Below are 8,631 nucleotides of genomic sequence, written 5' to 3'. Positions count from 1 at the left end.
AAAAATGTTCCTATTTCTCCACATCTTCTCCAGCACCTGTTGTTTCCTGACTTTTTAATGATTGCCATTCTAACTGGTGTGAGATGGTATCTCATTGTGGTTTTGATTTGCATTTCTCTCTGATGGCCAGTGATGATGAGCATTTTTTCATGTGTCTGTTGGCTGTATGAATGTCTTCTTTTGAGAAATGTCTGTTCATATCCTTTGCACACTTATTGATGGGGTTGTTTTTTTCTTGTATATTTGTTTGAGTTCTTTGTAGATTCTGGATATTAGCCCTTTGTCGGATGAGTAGATTGCAAAACTTTGCTGAAGTTGCTTATCAGCTTAAGGAGATTTTGGGCTGAGACGATGGGGTTTTCTAAATATACAATCATGTCATCTGCAAACAGGGACAATTTGACTTCTTCTTTTCCTAACTGGATACCCTTGATTTCTTTCTCTTGCCTGATTGCCCTAGCCAGAACTTCCAAGACTATGTTGAATAGGAGTGGTGAGAGAGGGCATCCCTGTCTTGTGCCAGTTTTCAAAGGGAATTTTTCCAGTTTTTGCCCATTCAGTATGATATTGGCTGTAGGTTTGTCATAAATCGCTCTTATTATTTTGAGGTACGTTCCATCAATACCGAATTTATTGAGCGTTTTTAGCATGAAGGGCTGTTGAATTTTGTCAAAAGCCTTTTCTGCATCTATTGAGATAATCATGTGGTTCTTGTCTTTGGTTCTGTTTATATGCTGGATTACGCTTATTGATTTGCGAATGTTGAACCAGCCTTGCATCCCAGGGATGAAGCCCACTTGATCATGGTGGATAAGCTTTTTGATGTGCTGCTGAATCCGGTTTGCCAGTATTTTATTGAGAATTTTTGCATCGATGTTCATCAGGGATAGTGGTCTAAAATTCTCTTTTTTTGTTGTGTCTCTGCCAGGCTTTGGAATCAGGATGATGTTGGCCTCATAAAATGAGTTAGGGAGGATTCCCTCTTTTTCTATTGATTGGAATAGTTTCAGAAGGAATGGTATCAGCTCCTCCTTGTACCTCTGGTAGAATTCAGCTGTGAATCCATCTGGTCCTGGACTTTTTGGGTTGGTAGGCTATTAATTATTGCCTCAATTTCAGAGCCTGCTATTGGTCTATTCAGGGATTCAACTTCTTCCTCGTTTAGTCTTGGAAGAGTGTAAGTGTCCAGGAAATTATCCATTTCTTCTAGATTTTCTAGTTGATTTGCGTAGAGGCGATTATAGTATTCTCTGATGGTAGTTTGTATTTCTGTGGGGTCGGTGGTGATATCCCCTTTATCATTTTTTATTGCATCTATTTGATTCCTCTCTCTTTTCTTCTTTATTAGTCTTACTAGCGGTCTGTCAATTTTGATGATCTTTTCAAAAAACCAACTCCTGGATTCATTGATTTTTTGGAGGGTTTTTTGTGTCTCTAGCTCCTTGAGTTCTGCTCTGATCTTAGTTATTTCTTGCCTTCTACTAGCTTTTGAATGTGTTTGCTCTTGCCTCTCTAGTTCTTTTAATTGTGATCTTAGAGTGTCCATTTTAGATCTTTCCTGCTTTCTCTTGTGGGCATTTAGTGCTATAAATTTCCCTCTACACACTGCTTTAAATGTGTCTCAGAGATTCTGGTATGTTGTATCTTTGTTCTCATTGATTTCAAAGAACATCTTTATTTCTGCCTTCATTTCGTTATGTACCCAGTAGTCATTCAGGAGCAGGTTGTTCAGTTTCCATGTAGTTGAGCGGTTTTGATTGAGTTTCTTAGTCCTGAGTTCTAGTTTGATTGCACTGTGGTCTGAGAGACTGTTTGTTATAATTTCTGTTCTTGTACATTTGCTGAGGAGTGCTTTACTTCCAATTATGTGGTCAATTTTGGAATAAGTGCGATGTGGTGCTAAGAAGAATGTATATTCTGTTGATTTAGGGTGGAGAGTTCTATAGATGTCTATTAGGTCCGCTTGGTGCAGAGATGAGTTCAATTCCTGGATATCCTTGTTAACTTTCTGTCTCATTGATCTGTCTAATGTTGACAGTGGAGTGTTGAAGTCTCCCATTATTATTGTGTGGGAGTCTAAGTCTCTTTGTAAGTCTCTAAGGACTTGCTTAATGAATCTGGGTGCTCCTGTATTGGGTGCACATATATTTAGGAGAGTTAGCTCTTCCTGTTGAATTGATCCCTTTACCATTATGTAATGGCCTTCTTTGTCTCTTTTGATTTTTGATGGTTTAAAGTCTGTTTTATCAGAGACTAGGATTGCAACCCCTGCTTTTTTTTGTTCTCCATTTGCTTGGTAGATCTTCCTGCATCCCTTTATTTTGAGCCTATGTGTGTCTCTGCATGTGAGATGGGTCTCCTGAATACAGCAGACTGATGGGTCTTGACTCTTTATCCAGTTTGCCAGTCTGTGTCTTTTAATTGGAGCATTTAGTCCATTTACATTTAAGGTTAATATTGTTATGTGTGACCTTGATCCAGCCATTATGATATTAACTGGTTATTTTGCTCGTTAGTTGATGCAGTTTCTTCCTAGCCTTCATGGTCTTTATATTTTGGCATGTTTTTGCAATGGCTGGTACTGGTTGTTCCTTTCCATGTTTAGGGCTTCCTTCAGGGTCTCTTGTAAGGCAGGCCTGGTGGTGACAAAATCTCTAAGCATTTGCTGATCTGTAAAGGATTTTATTTCTCCTTCACTTATGAAACTTAGTTTGGCTGGATATGAAATTCTGGGTTGAAAATTATTTTCTTTAAGAATGTTGAATATTGGCCCCCACTCTCTTCTGGCTTGTAGAGTTTCTGCCGAGAGATCTGCTGTTAGTCTGATGGGCTTCCCTTTGTGGGTAACCCGACCTTTCTCTCTGGCTGCCCTTAAGATTTTTTCCTTCATTTCAACTTTGGTGAATCTGGCAATTATGTGTCTTGGAGTTGCTCTTCTCGAGGAGTGTCTTTTGGCATTCTCTGTATTTCCTGAATTTGAATGTTGGCCTGCCCTACTAGGTTGGGGAAGTTCTCCTGGATGATATCCTGAAGAGTGTTTTCCAACTTGGTTCCATTTTCCCCCTCACTTTCAGGCACCCCAATCAGACGTAGATTTGGTCCTTTTACATAATCCCATACTTCTTGCAGGCTTTGTTCATTTCTTTTTCTTCTTTTTTCTTTTGGTTTCTCTTCTCACTTCATTTCATTCATTTGATCCTCAATCGCTGATACTCTTTCTTCCAGTTGATCGAGTCGGTTACAGAAGCTTGTGCATTTGTCACGTATTTCTCGTGTCATGGTTTTCATCTCTGTCATTTCGTTTATGACCTTCTCTGCATTAATTAGTCTAGCTGTCAATTCTTCCACTCTTTTTTCAAGATTTTTAGTTTCTTTGGGCTGGGTACGTAATTCCTCCTTTAGCTCTGAGAAGTTTGATGGACTGAAGCCTTCTCCTGTCATCTCGTCAAAGTCATTCTCTGACCAGCTTTGATCCGTTGCTGGCGATGGGCTGTGCTCCTTTGCAGGGGGAGATGAGCTCTTGTTTTTTTAATTTCCAACTTTTCTGCCCTGCTTTTTCCCCATCTTTGTGGTTTTATGTGCCTCCGGTCTTTGATAATGGTGACGCACTGATGGGGTTTTGGTATAGGTGTCCTTCCTGTTTGATAGTTTTCCTTCTAACAGTCAGGACCCTCAGCTGTAGGTCTGTTGGAGATTGCTTGAGGTCCACTCCAGACCCTGTTTGCCTGGGTATCAGCAGCAGAGGTTGCAGAAGATAGAATATTGCTGAACAGCGAGTGTACCTGTCTGATTCTTACTTTGGAAGCTTCCTCTCAGGGGTGTACTCCACCCTGTGAGGTGTGGGGTGTCAGACTGCCCCTAGTGGGGGATGTCTCCTAGTTAGGCTACTCAGGGGTCAGGGACCCACTTGAGCAGGCAGTCTGTCCGTTCTCAGATCTCAACCTCCGTTTTGGGAGATCCACTGCTCTCTTCTAAGCTGTCAGACAGAGTCGTTTGCGTCTGCAAAGGTTTCTGCTGCTTTTGTTGTTGTTGTTGTTAACTGTGCCGACTGAGCAATTTATAAAGAACAGAAATTTATTTCTCACATTTCTGGAGGCTAGAAGATCAAGGCACAAGCATCTGGTGTTGGGTGAGGGCCTTCTTGCTCTATCTTCCCATGGTGGAAGGTGGAAGAGCAAAAACAGACAAACTGTGTCCAAATATGGCAGAAGAGCAGAAGTGTGAACCCACTCCCAGAAGCCCATTTTTAGCAGCATTAATACACTAATGAGGATGAAGCACTCATGACCTAAACATCTCTCATTGGGCCCCATCTTCCAATACTGATGCACTGGGATTATGTTTTCAACAAATGAATTTTGGAAGACGCATTCTGATAATAGCACTATCTTTATCCAAAGTAACCAAATTTTGTTTTCCAAATTAAAAATAAAAAGAACTCAGGAAGCCAAAAAATAATTTTTCACAAGCCCAAATCTACCAGATTAATAACTTTTGAGTTTTATTGACCATTTAAGGAAAATTGTATATATTTTTACTCTACAACCATAGTATAACATATAAAAATAATCAAAAGGGTAGATATAACAATGATTACTGACTATTGTTTTGCCTCTTTTTTCCTTAGAAATTGTCCAAGTACCCAAAGATTAAATTATTACCTCAATGAAATATTAGCTTCAGGCTTTAAAGTTAAATAAAGTTCTAGAAATTAAAATTCAACAAGCAAATTAAGTATATGTAATTGGTTATATTGTAAGAATTCACAGGCTTAAACATTTTGGAAGTTATTCATTGTTATGAGTTCTTTTAGTTCAATACAATTGCATAGTTTTGCAATCTTAAGACTATTTGTAGAAACACTAATGGCTCAACCCATAGAACTAATGTAAAAATTTTTGAAAGTTTAACATAGATTAAACTCAAAGCATGTACTAAAATACTGCACTAACATTTTTACATGGTGGCAAAATTAGAGAGAAAACAAAAAGTATTTAAAGCTAAAATTAAAATAATCTTAAGAGTTATCTCTTGTTCTGGAATATCACATGAACTTTAAGAATATCTTATTTATAAACCTTTATAGTCTTTTCTAAATTTTAAAGACTCTTCAAATCTTGACAAAATCCCTAACTTTCTAACTTTTGCTAAGAACCAAAGCCGTTTCTGAAACTCACATTATACTTTTTAAAATCTGAATTTGTTTCTGCATTTATTTTGTGTTTAACATCTGTGTTTTTCATATACTGTCAGTTCAGTAGTTTAATAAAATATGGTGAATTTAGATTTCTTTGGGAGATATTCCAGGGCTGTGTCATTTGAAAATTGCCAAAGATGATGCAATTCAGTACATATATGCCAGAATTTTACATTTTTAAATAATTTTTCTATTTAAATTTTGTAGCATTTAATATTAATAGTTTTGAGGAGAATCTTAGTGCTTTTTTTTTTAAGCAAAACAATGAAGTCATTTATTAGATATAAGTCATTCCAAGTTTACTAGATATAAGTCATTCCAAGTTTAGTTGTTAGTGATCCAAAGATGGCATCAGAAGCCAACTGTCTTCCATGTTTCCAATTATACCATATTCAGCATATTGGCTTTTTCTTGTTTGTCTCCTTAGGCCACTTTACTGCTGTAGTTTGTGTGTGTGTGTGTGTGTGTGTGTGTGTGTATTTGTTGTTGTTTTTAATTCTAAGATCAATTTTTATTTCTTCCAAAAAAAAAAAAAAAAAAAAAAGAAGCAGTCAAAACAATTTAAGACACATTTTAAAGGATATTATTAAGTGAGCTTCAAAAGCTTGACTCTGCAAAGGTTGTGAGTCCAAAGGAAGAGGGAAATCTGTCTTGTTCCTTGGCTGGCTGGCTGGCTGGCTGTGCCGAGGACAAAGGAGCCAGCAGACGCCCCGAGACCCCAGACTGATGCCCTGAATAGCCGAGTCCTGCCAATTCCAATTCCAATGTCGCACAGGATCAGACTGTGCCGGGGGAGGGCCGTGGGAGGGCGGTGCATCCAGAAAGTGGAAATCGAACCCCGTGGCGCATTCCGATGGAACTCGGCGACAGATGAGCTGGAAAGTTCAAATGGACATTCTGGCTTTAGCGTTGCTTGCAAGGACCAGAAGATCTAACTGGCTGCAGGAGGAGTGCCACCCTTTGTCTCTGGAGTCTTTCTGGTGAGAGATTCACCACATGCAGTGTGCACAGCATCCTCTTGGCTGGCAGACCTGTTATTATAGGGTTTACTTATGTGGGCCAGGTCCGGCGGGAGATCAGTCATGCACCCTGACATCAAGGTTTGCCCAAGTCATTGACTATATTGTAGTAACATTAGCTGGTTATTTACAGGACAGCTGACTCTCCCTTTCCATGGATTTTTAGGGAGAGGGCTGGAGGGGAGGGGCATGGCTGTTTGCTTGTTTTTAAATTTTTTAAATGACCTTATAAACGGGGAGTCAGGAGAATTTAAACCAACTCCTACACAGAGCAGTCCAAATAAGCCAGAGGAAAGGCCACCGAAACACCTGGGTCCTCTAATCTCCTATGTGGAGGAGGCAGGGCCTAAGTCTGAGGAAGTGAATAAATGAAAAAGAAAATGAGTGCAAGAAATGGGAGTTGCAAGGGCAGAAGGAAGAAGGTCAACCACATTTTTTTCTTTTTTTTTTTTTTTCTTTTATAACCTTAGGAGCTAAGTGTAGCTTGAAGATTTTGGATAACTTTGGACAAGAAAAGGAAAATCATTCTTTTGAAGTTGGTTGAAGCAGTGATTTTTTTAAAACAAAGCAGAATGAAAGCATCTTAAATTTTTCATCTTTTCTTTACAAGTTACCTAGATCATTTTTGATTGAGAAAACTATGGAAAGCTAGTAACTGCCACAAGTGAACCCAGCGGATGGCTATGTCAGTTTTCCACAGAGCCTTGCTTTGTGGGTGTCTGAATGCACTGCTCTCAGGGGCAAGGGCTCTGCTCACATTTGCTGGAATCAATCGCAGTAGATTTCAGTCCTCAAATCACTTTTGACTATATTGCTTTGTAAACTCTCCAGCATTCTTACAGATTTTTTTATGATCCTTTCAGTATTCTTCAGGTAGGTCAGGCCAGAGGGAATGCTTGGGCTGGGGGTAGTTCATCAGTGCTATGAAAGACTGACTGATTACTTAGCTGGTTTTGGTTGCCAGCTTCTAGTTTTCAGCACTAATTACTGGCAAACAGACCTTCCCATTTTCATCAATGTTCAGGTGATAGATCTTTGTTTTAAATGTGATCTTTGGTGGTTTGAATGAGTACTCTGTGGGAAAGTTGGTTTTGATCCTGAAGGCCCTGTATTAGCCGATTCTTGCATTGCTATAAAGAAATCTCGGTTAATTATAAAGAAAAGAGGGTTAACTGGCTCATGGTTGTACAGGCTCTACGGAAGCATAGCTGCATTTGCTTCTGGGAGGTCTCAGGAAGCTTTCGATTATGGCAAAAGGCAAAGGGGAGCAAGCACATCACATGGTGAGAACTGGAGGTGTGAGGGGAAGCACCACACACTTTTAAACTATCAGATCTCAGAACACATCTTCCAAGAACGCACTCACTATCTGGAGGGTGGCACCAAAGGGATGGTGCTAAACCATTCATGAGGATTCTGCCTCCATATTCCAGTCACTGCCAGGCGCTACCTACAATATTGGGGATTACATTTTAACATGAGATTTGGGTGGGGACAAATACCCAAACTATATCAGGCCCCCTTATCATGTGGAGGCTTGTCCATCACCTTCCTGCTGACCACCGTCTTGGACATCAACTGCTACAGTTCGACATCTCACATCCATATGCAACAAAACCCAGTTAGGAAGGACTGTTTATCACATCCCATGTTTGTATTTCTTTTTAAACTTTTTCTTTCTTTCTTTATTTTGAGATGGAGTCTTGCTCTGTCACCCAGGCTGGAGTGCAGTGGCACAATCTCGGCTCAGTGTAACCTCCACCTCCTAGACTAAAGCGGTTCTCCTGCCTCAACCTCCCAAGTAGCTGGAATTACAGGCATGCTTCACCACATGGCTAATTGTTGTGTATTTTTAGTAGAGACGGGGTTTCACCGTGTTGGCCAGGCTGGTTTCGAACTCCTGACCTCAAGTGATCTGCCCACCTTGGCCTCCCAAGGTGCTGGTATTACAGGCGTGAGACACCGTGCCCTGCCTAAACTTTTATTTTGAAATAACTGTAGATACAGGGAGTTGCAAAAAATTGTACAAAGAGGACTGGTGCCAGTGTAGTATTCCCTTAGATTTCCTCAATAGTTACATTTTATATAATTGCAGTACAATATTAAAACCAAGACATTGACATTCAATACAATGTGTATGCATACTTTTATGTTATTTTATTAGTTGTATAGATTAACGTAAATGAATAACTTGGCTTTTTTTTCACTCAGCATGATGCCCTTGAGATCTGTCCAAGACATCCAAGTTGTATGTATTAATAATTCATTCTTTTTTTATTGCTGAGTAGTATTCAATGGTATATATGGATCACAGTTTGTTTAACCATTCACTTGTTGAAAGACATTTTTGTTGTTTTCAGTTTCTGGCCATTTCTTACAAAGCTGCTTTCAACAATCATGTATAGGTTTCTACGT

The 8,631-nt window shown here is 39.4% G+C and overlaps 1 pseudogene; it reads right to left on the bottom strand.

Annotated features, from left to right (window-relative positions):
* Window positions 1-7,012: 7,012 nt before the first annotated feature.
* On the bottom strand, window positions 7,013-7,791 carry LOC104658470 (annotated as a pseudogene).
* Window positions 7,792-8,631: the final 840 nt, after the last annotated feature.

Source organism: Rhinopithecus roxellana, chromosome 2 (genome assembly GCF_007565055.1).
Source record: "Rhinopithecus roxellana isolate Shanxi Qingling chromosome 2, ASM756505v1, whole genome shotgun sequence".
Taxonomy (NCBI): Eukaryota; Metazoa; Chordata; class Mammalia; order Primates; family Cercopithecidae; genus Rhinopithecus; species Rhinopithecus roxellana.
The sequence above is the reverse complement of the archived record's forward strand: the minus strand, read 5'-3'. Positions and strand labels throughout refer to the sequence as shown.